We start from the raw sequence: 13,115 nt of genomic DNA, 5'->3' as shown, positions 1-13,115 counted from the left end.
TTTCTTAATTCTCTCTTTCCCTCATCTTTCTCTCTTCGTTTTCCTTTTACTTTTTAACTTTTTCTTCAAACTTCAATCCCTTCCCCTTTTCATTCCATGGACGCATCACACTCTCACCCTCACATTTCATTTTCTTAATTATCTCTTTCTCTCATCCTTCTCTCCTCCTCTTCCGTTTACTTTTTAACTTTTTTTTCAAATCCTAATTCATTCCCCTTTTCACTCCACGATAGTACCACACCCCACCTCTACATTTCATTTTCTTAATTCTCTATTTCCCTCTTCTTTCTCTCTTCGTCTTCCTCCCTTAGTATGCTTTTGTTGGTGTTTCTTTTGGTCTCCTCAACACTTCGAAATCGAGATATGTGTTGATGTGTATGTTGTATGTCGTGAAAGAGAGAAATTGTTGAAGGCCTCAACGAAAATGAGAGATTCGTTGACGGATATGGACATCCATTGAAGGCCCAACGAAACTCTCATTTTCGTTGAAGTCTTCAACCATGGTAGTTTAATTTTGACTAAGGAGTATTTGTGGAATGTGGTGGTGTAAGAAGAAACATGTGGTGGTGTAAGAAGAAACATGTGGTGGTATAGGAGAAACACTCCTACTTAAAAGAATGGTTTGAACTTTCACTTCAAATTCTGATTTTGCCACCTCTTGCCTCAATTTCAAATGAGTGTTGCTCCCTCCACCACCACCAAATGTTTTCTACATCACCCCATATCCAATTTACCCTTGCTATAAATCAGATGTCAACATCTATTTCACCTTCAACGGATATTGACATCCGTGAAGGATATTACATCCGTTTGCATATTTTAACTTTTTTTTTATATTTTAGTTTATTATTTTTATTTTAGATTTTATTTTAATAATATTGTTTATTTACATAATATATTATAAAAAACAAAAAAGTTAAATACTTTATAAATTAATTTAAAATATAAAAAAAATAATTAATATTTAGATATTAATTTAAAATACAATAAATTAATAAACTAAAAATTAAAAAAAAAAACTTAACGAATGTGACACATCCATTTAAGTAATTATATAAAAAATATTTAAATAATTAATTAAATAATAATACATAAATTAAATTAGTAATAATTATTTTATTAAATAAAATAAAATTAATTTATATATAACTATATAATAAATTTTAAAAAAATTAAATAATATTTATATATTAATTTAAAATACAATAAACTAAAAACTAAAAAAATAAATAAAATCGAACGTGGCACCTCTGTTTAAGTAATTATATAAAAAATATTTAAATAATTAATTAAATAATAATACATAAATTAAATTGTAATAATTATTTTATTAAATAAAATTAATTTATATATAATTACATAATAAATTAATTTATATTATTATATAAATAATTATTATTAATTTAATTAAATTATAAAAAAATTTAACTAATTATAATCAAACAAAGATGTGTCACATTCGTTTAAATTTTTTTATTTTTTTTAGTTTATTTAAATAATATATTTTAATTACTTTATAGATTATTATAATATATTACATTATTTTATTTTATTTTATTTAATAAAATAATTATTATTAATACAATAAATCAATTAACTAAAAAATAAAAAAACATAAAGCTTACACATCCATTAATGGATGTGGTATATCCCTTCAAGAAATGTTTCTTCAACGAAAAAAAGAAGTAAAAGTGTAGAATTTTTTAAAGTATAAAAGTTAATTTTGAAATTTTAGAAAAAATGTGATGGTGCACGCAGTAATCTGAAGGTGGTTGGGAGTAATACTCATTTCAAATCTGGACTCTAACTCAATTCATGCACCTAATCGAAATTGGGTGTTACTCCTTCCACCTCCACACGTCTCTTCCTCCACCTCCCTAATTTTCTAAAATGCCAATTATATCCTCTGATTTTACTTTTATTATTTTAATATTTTAATTTATTTAAAACCTTTGATTTACTTCCCTCTGCACCTCTTCCTCTCTTCCATTTCCGTTTACCTTTCTCTCTTCCGTCAAGCTTTTTCTCTTCTCTTCCGTCAAACCTCATCAACCTTTCACTTCTATTTCTCCATTTCTTTCTTCTTCATTTTCCGGAAGAGCGTTTGTGGAGTAGCCGTTGAGCATTTATAAACTACTGTAAATAAAATAAATCCTAAATAAAATAAAAACGTAAAAGGATGTTGACATCCGTTGAAGGATGTCATCCGTCCAGGCAGTGTTCCTTTACGTTTCGTTTTTATTTTACTATTGGCGGCTCATGGGAAGGATTATAGGCTTGCATATTAAAAGGATTATTGGAAGCATTATGGGAAGGGTTTAGGGTTTAGGATTATTGGAAGGATTATGACTACGTACCTAGAGAGGAACCACGACAAGGACACTACACCACAAACGCACTGCACCACGTACTGCACCGAGAACAAGAGGAAGATTGCTTGATAATTCTTTTCACGATCACCAAGTTTTGCAAAAAAATATTTTACTCATACAAGGAACTACGTAGGTTATCAATGAAATATGTTATAAATGAGTAAAATTAAAAAACAATAATTTTAAAAATAAAATTTTACTGAGGGGCAAAATAATAAAGAAAAGATGGAGGAAGGGGCAAAATAGTAAAGAGGGGGTGGAGGGAGAAGGCTATAGAGGTGGAGGGAGCAACACCCATCGAAATTAGGGTTCAAAACCCAACACTTCAATTTGCACCTGCTAAATCTACAATTTCTTCATAATCACCCAATGCACGTTTGATTAAGTAAAAAGTGATTTATTCAATCAAATGTCAATTAAGAAGTATAACATATTTCTCCTCTTCATTTCTTTCTATATTTAAAAGGATAAATCAAGCCGTTATATTTTTTTCTCGATCCACGGTTCCATAGCTGTTTAAGTCAAAATACTATTAAATAAATATTATTACCATAGTAAGAGCTATTTATTCTTTATTCATCCGAGTAAATCAAAGTATTATTAAATAAATATTATCATCGTAATAAGAGAAATTTATTTATAGCGTAAAAACATGTTTAGAACCAACCAAAGTTAAATTATGCTTTCTTAATATAGACATTTATTATCTTAAAAAAAATTATATAAGAATACAGCCATCTCTATTTTTATCTTTATATTCAATTAACATAAAATTTATATTTCATTATCATCTTATCTTATTGAATGACGGCTACATTCATATCCAAATTCATACCAATCTTTTTATTTCATAACAACAAAAACATTCATTAATTTTAAATTAGTATTACTGTTATTTATTCAAAATTAATCTTCAATTTTAAATTAAAAACTAATTTAGACACTAATTTTTTAATTAAAACTTTGGTAACTAATATTAGAGTATACCAATTATTTTTAGTTTATAAAATTATATCTAACTTAATAAATATAGTGACTAATTATTTTTATTTCTAAAATTAGTTATTATTTAATAATTTTCTTATAATAAAGAGAAGATATTTGATTAAGATTATAATAAGAGAAAAAGTACTTCAAAGATATATGAATGAATTTTATGAATATAGAACATACCCATCAATTAGAAAAGTCTCAGAAAAATTTGTAAAGAAAAAAAATAAAGGGCTATGAAATTAAATACTAAGAAATAAGTGAATATTACGATGGATATGGAAACGAAAACAAATCATATATGTACATATTTATCCATGTTTCCATGTCTAATTAAAAATGTTGAATATTATCCATATTACATCTAGTTAATGCTGAAATGTTAATGCTGAAACAAATCTATTTATCATTCTTTTAGAGTAGGTTGATAATAACTTGAGTATAAAATTGATATATATATATATATATATATAATAAAAGATCCATAAAAAAATAAAATAATATACTTACAAATAAAAATAAATTTAAAAGATTGAATAGTTAAATATATTGTATTGTATGGCTGTATGGTCAACTATTGATGGAGTGATCTAGGATTAGTGCATTAAGACTCGTATCAAACAATCATTTGACAATACGTTCGGGATGACTGAATGATCATAAACACTTAAAAACCTTAAGTATCGCCTATAATCAAGTTTACAAATAAAGTATGTTTATCAAGTATTAAGTCGTGATTAAATCTATATTAATCATAAGTTCATCTCGAAACTTATAAATACAAATTTAAAATAAGAAAGTCAATAATTATATTTATTATAAATTTAATATTTTATTGTGTTAATTAAACTTCATAATATTGACTCGAGCGTTGGAGTACCTTGACCGATACAATCACACGGCTTGAAAAATAAAGATTTGAAATAACCCAAACTAAAAACAATATTAGAAAAGTGAAAGTGATTCACAACCTCACACCTAAAACAATATATATATATATATATATATATATATATATATATATATATATATATATATATATATATATATATATATATATATATATATATATATTTGTTTGTATAAAATGTCTAACTAATTCTATACATCGAACAAAAAAATTATTTCTTCTTATCTTCTCACCATTTTATTGTTTGGGGATCCCTCTTTCCCTAATTCTTTTTGAGGAAAAACAAGGAAATTATCAAAGAATTGAGTACTCCATCAACTGGTTCAAAGGACCTTCATTTTCCTAGAAAGTACTCAAGGTCCATCATTACTCAATGCATGGTTTGCTTATGGAAACAACATTTGTCTTACTGGCGCAATAATCAATACACTGCCCAAAGAATTCTCTACACAATCGCTTTGGCCTTGTTATTTGGGAGCATTTATTGGGACCTTGGCTCCAAAATGTGAGATGAAGTCATCAAACTGAACAATAGGAAATTTTGTTGCCTCAAACTCATGTTAGATATTTCTGTTTCTCTTTCTAAAGGTGTATTTCCACGTCTATTGCAGAAAAAAGCAACAATATCTTTTCTATTTTAACTATTCTAAAACGTCATATTAATTAGTTGGTTATTGTTGTCGATATACAAATTTAAATTTGACATTTCCAACCACCTTATGTAAGTTATCATGATAAAGTCTGATGTTTTAAACAAATGGAGAAAATTAATGACAAAAGGACACTAGAAACAATCCTAGACTTCAAGAAATTCCAATTTGCCATGTGTTTGGAGGAGGAATATCAACCATCAAATTAAAATATAATATTTGAATAACTTATAATTGATTTTTCTTTCTCATTTCTTTTTTAAATAATTATATAGATGAAGTAATTAAAATATTTTATATTTTAATTTTTTTAATATAAATTATTTTAAGTAAACTTAACTTTATCTTTGAATTCAAATTGAATTAGTTTAACTTTCAATTTAGGACTATGCATCTTAACTTTCAAATGTTGATTTTTTAATTCAATTCAGGTTGATTATAGAAGATTCAACCCAGATTTGATCTTCAGTTTTGATTAATTCATTTTGACTTTCAACTAGGATTAATAGATTTTATCTTTTAATTTAGATTGAATCGGCTCAAGCTTTAGTATGAGTCAACTTGACTCAAACTTTAATTAAGGTCGGCTCAACTTGACCTTCGACGTAAGTTGACTCGGCTCAACCTAAAAATGAATTGGCTCGACTTTTGGCTCACACCGACTCGGTTCAACCTTCGGTCAGGATCGACTAGGCTCGACCTTCGATTTAGGCTCACTCAACTCAATCTTCGGTTCGATTCAACTCTGTTTGACCTTTATCCCAGGCCAACTAGGCTGGAACATTAGCTTGAATTAACTTAGCTCAACCTTAATATAGGCTTACTTGATTGCATCATTAACCAAGCTAAATTAGGCTAGAACATAAGCTCGTGCCAAGTTGACTCGAATTTTGTCTTGGATCAACTCGGCTCTACCTTAAGTCCAAACTGACTTAATCGAAACAATGACTCGACCTTCAACCTAGGTCGACTCAGGTTGATTCGAGTTGACCATAACCTAGGTCGTCTCAACTCAACTTTTAGTCTAAGACGACTCGACTCGACCTTCTGCTTGGACCAAGTAGGCTGGACCTTCAGCTCACAACTTAACCTTCAGCTCAAGTCAATTCATCTTAAACTTCAATCGAAGTCAAATTAATTCAACTTTTCGGTGGAGTAAACTTGATTGACTCTTTAGCCCAAGTCAACTCAACTGAACCTTCAGTTTGGGTTGATTCGACTAAGCCTTCAACATGAAAAAAAGTGAAAAAGAATATAATTTTAAATTTTTTATACTTTTGAAAATATTTCTATTTTATTTATTTGAAATACCTTTCAAAATTCATTAAATTTAATTTTTTAAATTAATTTATCAAAATAAATTTTCTTAATGTAAAAAAAATTAAAATTCTTCAAATAAACAAATTATTTCATCCAAACACCGATATTATTATTTTTTTACTTGGTAAATTACACTTAATATTTAATAGAAATGTATTGCGCGACTATTTATGTATTAATTTATATATTTTAATTTATGTAGCTTCATGATAAATTAAGAAAGTTCAAAATACAAATTTTCATCTATAATAAAATTTGTATTCTACACATTTGATCCATATCGACATTGTCATTGGTTTTGATCCATATCTTCTTGAAAGGTAGAAGAACTTAGTTTTTACACATCCCAAACAAACATGTTAGGTTCAACTTTCCTTGCCTTCTCTCAGAATCTTATTCTTTGGTTTATCTTTATTTTTTTTATTTTTAATAATATTTTCATATGTTGACAAATAATAAATATGTATTAAAAAACTGAAGTCTTATTAAATATAATGTTCCGTATCAAATATTGTTGACCGAAATTTAAGAAAATAGCTTGTACGAATTACATTAAATAAATCAAATAAGGGGATAAAAAAACATTTTTCTTTTATTTATCAACAACCCATATACAAAATGCATATTTACATTGTAAACCCCCAACCAGATTGGACTTTAATATAAAATAGGGTATTTTAATAACTAAGCAAGGGTTAGTTAGAAGAAGTAATCATATGCACAGGTCATAACAAGTAAAGTATGCTTTGTAAGAGTATGATTGGTTAATTACCTTTTTTATATCAGAATAAATAATGTAAGAATTGAAAAATTTTGAGTTTTTCTGTTTAATGAGGTAAAGCATTAAACGTTGAAAATTGAATTAATAAAAGGAAAAGGATATATTAACAACCCACTTCTTTTTAAAAAACTAAACGCCAACTAACTATCTTTTAATATTAAAGTATTGAATTGAGATATTTAATTAAAATATAAATTAAACTATTAAATAAAAAATTATGAAATTAGTCATACAATGATTATATTAAAAAATTGGATTGGGTAAGTATCACTATTATAGAGGTTTGTCAGTCTCTCAAAAATCAATGTATTTTCCTTCTAAACCCTTCTTATTTGTGAGGAATTAACATTTAATTTCTCTAAGTTTAACTTTAATTTTCTAGTCATTAAACCCTTTAATCATAATTATAAATATTAATCCCTCAAGTGAGCCAAATTAGAAACACGTATGGGTGTGGAAAATTTACATAGATGCAAGCAACCTACCTCAATCGATTGGATCACGAATAATATGATTATGTAATTAGAACCATAAACCCTAGTTTCCCAATTAAAAGAATTAAATTCTAATGACACCAAAATAATTGGTGTCTTCGTGAATGTGTAAACCTACTTTAGTTGGATCATTAGCTCTATTTTTACTAAAAATGTTTTGAAATAATTAGTTAAAATGTATTTGTTGCGTAAGTATACAGTTTTGTAGTGTATAAATTCTTCATTTGTTAAAAATATATAAATTCTAAGGAATGTGTCATAAGTTTCATGGAGACTATAAATACATATTATATACTTGTATATTTACGTGGTTGTTATTATTTAATACCTAATTTATAATAGTTCACTTAATAGTGTAAATACGTTAAATTGGAATCTCACGATTTCAGTACGATATTTTGTTTTATTATTTTTTTATATTTAATGTATAATTTATAATTTGAATAAAATAATGTTAAAAGAGCAATATAAATTATAAATAAAAAATAGGTATAATTATATTGTGAATAAGTTGAAATATGTGTAGTTATTTTGATTTGATGAATACTTTATATCTAATAGTTTCTTTTTCTTTATCTTTAGTATTGTGTTACATGTAAAATATAATTAATGTTAAGATAGGAATATGATAGATATGTGTAGAATATTCATGAATCTTCAATTTATATTGTTATAAACATATTAAAGATTGAATGTCATTTTATATCTTTAAGAAATAAAAAGGCATTTATATTTCCATTTACTACTTTAATTAAATAAATTAAATTATGGTTTGAAATTTGAAAATTGATTAAAAATGAAATTTAGAATTTTTTACTGAATTTTTTTTATTCTGACTCTATATTATGTTTTCAAAACAATGTAGATTTTTAAGAATTTTTTTTCTTAAATCACCATTTTTGTTTTAGGCGGTCAACTTTTTTTTCCTTAACTACTTTGTGTTCTTCTTCAATAGGATCTAACTTATTTTTCTTTGTTTTCTAATCTATTTTTTCTTCAAAAACTATTTTTGTTTCAAACGGTCAAGCTCTTTTTTTTTATCATTTCAAAATTTTAGATATGTTAATTTGACTCTACTTGTTTGGTCCTCACCAGTTGAGGCTAGAAAAATTTACAAAAATAAAAAAAACTCTTTATTAGAAAAAACTCAAGTCAAAATATAAAACTTTATAGGTTAGGGTTAGTATGTAATATCCCAAATTCTCACACTAAACATTTCTTAGATAATATTGTAATGTCATTTATAAGAAAATATAAAAAAGTTCACACTGAAAATATATATTTCTTTCAAATCTCACAAAACACTCATTAAAATAGCTCAAACTCTTCTATTATTCTTCTGCTTCCCTCTTCACTTGCATCAGATCCAACGTTATTCTCTCATCTACACCCATATAGCACACACGTTATATGATTTCGCACAAACATATTTGTCAACACAAACACAAACAAGAAAGAGTGAGCTACCATGCAAAAAACTATTCAAAAGGAGGCATAACACTCTTACTACACATAACTCATTCACAATAAAATTCATGTAAGATGAAAATGGTTATACTAGACTCTATTATCCAGATAGAACCTTGATGGAAGTCTCGGGTGGTCGTGCACTTGTGATGATCTCCACTCCTTATAGAACAAAAATCATGGTCAAATATAATACATCATGTCATCCATAAGGCTAAGACCTCCTATCACTCTCACCACATAACACATCATTCTCTACTTGAGACTAGAGAGTTATTAGAGTATCAGAATAACCACCAACAAATGGACCATCAACATCAACGTGTACATTAATACAATGCCACTACAAAATCTCTATGCGAGACTCATATCATGTTCAAATTCATCAATTCATATCCAACATAATAAAATGAATTTATCACAGATTTTCATACCGATTGAGTATATTACATAATAATTTAATAATATATAATTTGTTTGATAAGAAATAAGTTGAAAACTCGTTGAGTAGACTTTCAGGAAAGAGAAGTGCGTCTCAATGGACAACTTAAGTAATATGTATTTTTTAGTCAAAGTGTTCCTCAACTAGTTTTTATATGAATTTCTTATTCACATATTCAATACAAGGTCACATAAATTTTTCATAGACAATATTCATATAAAAACTCCAAAGCATAGATTTCACAGATTCAATACCAGATCACATATTAACACAAAAATTTCAAAGCATAAATATTATATATCAACATTAGAGCATTAATGTAAAAACCTAGAAATGTTAGCTCCCTTATCTTTATTTCCGAATTCTTTTCTTGATCGAAATTTGTTCCCGTAATCCTTCCAGAATCTTCACTCTAAAAATTCCTTCCTCCCTTTCTTCCAAATTTTCTTTCTTCCTTCTAACTTGAATTCTGTCTTTCACTCTCAAGAATCCCTCTTCTCCCTTAGCTATTCATAGGCCATAAATGACCCTTTTCTATTTTATTTTATTATTATTTTAATCTATTTTTTCAATCACCGAAAGAAATCTTATTTGTTAGCTCCTCCTGATAGCCACCACTGAAAGTTGGTTGTCTTCTTTTTTTTTTATAAAACCTTCTAAAAAAATGGATTCTAAAAAATTTGAACTCCTTATGAAATTACCATAATTTTTTGTTTAATTTATCACCATTTTCTCATTACTCATATTTTCTATCCATAAAATTATTATTACTAATAATAATATTAGGAGAAAATCACTATTAAATTAAGGTAGATATTTTCATGGACTTTATACAATCTATAGGCTTTTTTTTTTTTCAAAAAAAAAATATTCATTTTAAATACAATAAAAATATATTCAACTTCTAATTTGTCGTAAATATAAGTATTTTTAATTTGTGAAATAACTATATACAAAAATTTTAAATAGACTAATATAAATTTTGTAAAAGGTTTTAATAAACTTGGTTGTTTATTTATATAAAAAAATTACGCAACATAAGATGTTGAAATCTTTAACTGGCTAAACATATTTAATTTTATTGTGTAAAAAATTCATCTATGAATCAAAACTAAATAAGACATCTCAATATAAAAATTTAAAATAATAAATTTATGAATTTTTTTATTATATGTTACTTATTTTTTTCCTTTTTAATTATGACTTAAATTTATACTTAAATTTATACTTAAATTCTACCAACTATTTATTTCTCTTTAGTAATATATACATATATAATAATAATAAATATATATTTAGTAATTATAAAAAATCTTTAGTATGAATTTTACTAAAATTAATCTATATTCTCACATTTTAATTAGATTTCACATTTCTTCTATCATATTTGAAACTTATCACAATGTACCGTATTACTTTATCAAATATTATAAGTTTTTCTCTTTAAGAAATTGATCAAATTAATAAATAAATTATAGTGAATAATTATATTGAATTATATATTATATATTTTATTTAATAACATGATAAGAAATATAATATAAAAATATTGATTTAAATATAATTAAATCACAATATATTATATTATCTATTAAAATTTTAATTTACTTTTTGTGTTAATTTTTTTATTTTGGGTAGAATTTTCCTTTAGACTTTGCTAATTATTTTTGCAAAGGTAAACTGATATAAAATACAAATTACTGATACAAAATAAATGGTTTGGCAAATTTGGTATGGATGTAAGAAATTTTGTGATGTCCATAAGTAGATAGGAGATTGAGTTGTTTTGGATGGTTATATGGAAAAAATCTCGAGTCAAATAAGAAAATTTTTTTTCTGTGAAATTTGTTTGACTTTTTTTTTTCCAACATTTCAACGCCAATTGTAATGTTCATAGTGTTGCTTATTTCATAGCTTATATTTAATAGTAGTATATTTTAGTTATATACAGTAAGACTTAATTGTATTGTTTGTATGTTTTATTTATATTTATATTTATTTTAAATTTTTTTTTTTCCATTTCAAGTGTTACCAAATTACCAAATAATTTACACTTGAATTTTCAAGGTGTAGTTTGAACGTTGGAAGTACAAAAATTAGCTGTATTTAAAACTTTATAAAAAAATGTACTTAAGAATTAGAGTTCAACGATTTTTATTTTTTTTTACAACGAGAATAGTGAATTAATGGTGTTCTGAAAAAAAAAGATATTTTTTACATCAATTTTAATATAAATTTATTATTGTAATAAATGCAGTTTATAAAGGCATGGGCCATCCAAATTTCCCGAAAAGAATTAAGATGAAGGAAGATGCACCCCCAATGCATATTTATTAGAATTTATTGGCTAATTAAATAGCTTAATGACGTCTAATCCTTCTTTTTCAAATTGATTTAAATTCTGGCACACATTCCTTTATTAACTTGCTCACTCTATAGCCTTTCCTTCTATTATAAGGAACTTTGGCAGATCATTTTTTCTTTGTATTTATCTCATTAATCATCACATGGATGTTTTATTTCGTTATCAATGTTGATTTTTTGTCATTAGTGATAATCATATCACTGTTTTTTAATTCTTTCAAAGCTTAAACAGTTTTATGGTGGTATGTTATTATATATATATATATATATATATATATATATATATATATATATATATATATATATATATATATATATATATATATGCGTGTTTTGAGTATTCAAATATAACAAATACATATTTTTTTTAAATTTTATTTTAAAATTAGTTTAATGATTATTTTTTAAGTTAACTTATACGTAGCATTCAAACTTTTATAAATTACATGTTAAAAAGGAAAATTACGTGTCAGAAGAAAAAAGTGTTCTTATTTAAAATTAAAACAAATGGTCAATGGAGTAATGAACAAAAAATTTTTATATGAATTATAATATCAATTTATTAATGTAATAATAAGTAACGTAAAATGCGAGAGATAAAAATAGGTGTCCTCAATAAATAAATAAAATATAAATACATATAATAAATAATAGTAAAATGATTTGTAATAAACTATAATAAACAGAAATCATAATAAATAATAGTAAAATAATTTATAATAAATACATAAAAATAAATAATATTAAATCGTTAATATAAATAACAATAGATAATATAAATAAATATAATAAATACCAATGACTCGGAATAAATAATAATAAAAAGTAAAATTATTATTTATGATTTACTAATATTCGTAATATATTAGTCATGTAATTGTTAAATTATTTAATTATGTTGTTATTAGTGACAGAATTACATTATTATTTTAATTATTACATTTCATTACGTTATATTATTATTATTATTATTATTATTATTATTATTATTATTATTATTAGATAGTGGAAATTTTTTGAAATTTTAAATGTTAAATAATTTTGGATTTCACTATTTTAATTTTTTTTAAAATAATAACCACTCTGAAGAGTCCTCAAGAGGTTGTTGACCACCTTCTGCAACAAACTTTGAATAGTTTAAATTTTAAAAAATTATATTTCGTTAAAAAATATTCAATCCGGTCATTTTCGTTCAGGTCGTTAAAAACATAACTGTGTAAATGTCATCGTGGCATCTCATAAGCATGTGGCACACGTTAACCGTGGACTTAAATGATTTTTTAATTTAAAAAAAGTTTAAAAAAGTTTCTGCCATGTCATCATCA

This window comes from Vigna angularis, chromosome 2, assembly GCF_016808095.1.
Source record: "Vigna angularis cultivar LongXiaoDou No.4 chromosome 2, ASM1680809v1, whole genome shotgun sequence".
In the NCBI taxonomy this organism is placed as follows: Eukaryota; Viridiplantae; Streptophyta; class Magnoliopsida; order Fabales; family Fabaceae; genus Vigna; species Vigna angularis.
This window is presented reverse-complemented; position numbering follows the sequence as displayed.